Here is a 946-nt window from a genome sequence, read left to right as displayed (position 1 = left end):
GACGCACCTACTGTGTGTGTGTGTGTGTGTGTGTGTGTGTGTGTGTGTGTGTGTGTGCAGGTACGGCTTTCTCTTCGATAAGGCTCTGCTAGTGTGTAAGAAGCGCAGCGGCGAGAATCTGGAGCTGAAGGAGCTGATTGAGCTTCAGCATTACCAGCTGAGAGACGAGCCGTCAGGAGAAAAGGACAGCAAGAAGGTTACACACCTCCTCTTCATCATCATCATCAGCAGCAGCAGCAGCAGCACATACCTGTACCTGACGCTTGTGTGTATTTACAGTGGACGCACACCTTCCTGCTGATGGATCTGTACGGTCAGGGCGGCTACGATCTGTACTTTAAGACGCGAGAGCTGAAGAAGAAGTGGCTGGAGCAGTTTGAGATGGCACTGTGAGTCCATCGCTCATATACTCATATATGTTAAATATGTATAATACAGCAGAAACCTTGTATGTCGTGTGTTTGTAGGTCCAACATGTGTCCGGAGAACAGCACGGCTAACGGTCATGACTTCCAGATGCACTGTTTTGAGGACACCACCTCGTGTAAAGCCTGTCAGATGCTCCTCAGGTGAACTTCAGCTTCATCTCTTTAAATCAGTCGTTTCACTCCAGTCTTCGTGAGTGAATGAGCTGCTCAACAAACATGATTATGCACTGTAAACAAATACTGCTGCAATTAGTTATAACAACTTAAAATTCGTTGAGAGAGCTTAATTATCCAACTTAACTAAAGTTAAATAAAGGTATCTTTTTAAGTCAAGTATGAACGCTTACTTTTTAAAGTTGAAACAATGCAGTTACTTATTCTAATGTTGAATTTGAAGTTGTGATAACTAATCACAACAATCTTTTCTTTTCATACATTTTGTTTTCTGATATGCGAAAGTCGCAGTGTTTTATTTTAAAGGGGTCATATGATGCGATTTCAAGTTTGCCTTTCTCTTT

At 42.5% G+C, this 946-nt stretch overlaps 1 long non-coding RNA gene across 1 annotated transcript; it reads left to right on the top strand.

Moving 5' to 3' along the window:
* Positions 1–40: 40 nt before the first annotated feature.
* LOC107679412 (uncharacterized) lies at positions 41–572 on the top strand. The gene is made up of 3 exons (XR_001633055.1): positions 41–196; positions 280–389; positions 468–572. It is a non-coding gene; the product is annotated as an uncharacterized LOC107679412 (long non-coding RNA).
* The last annotated feature ends 374 nt before the right edge of the window (positions 573–946 follow it).

Source organism: Sinocyclocheilus anshuiensis, unplaced genomic scaffold (genome assembly GCF_001515605.1).
Source record: "Sinocyclocheilus anshuiensis isolate Anshui unplaced genomic scaffold, SAMN03320099.WGS_v1.1 scaffold24239, whole genome shotgun sequence".
Classification (NCBI taxonomy): Eukaryota; Metazoa; Chordata; class Actinopteri; order Cypriniformes; family Cyprinidae; genus Sinocyclocheilus; species Sinocyclocheilus anshuiensis.
Note: the sequence above shows the minus strand (reverse complement) of the source record. Positions and strands in the feature narration are given on the sequence as shown.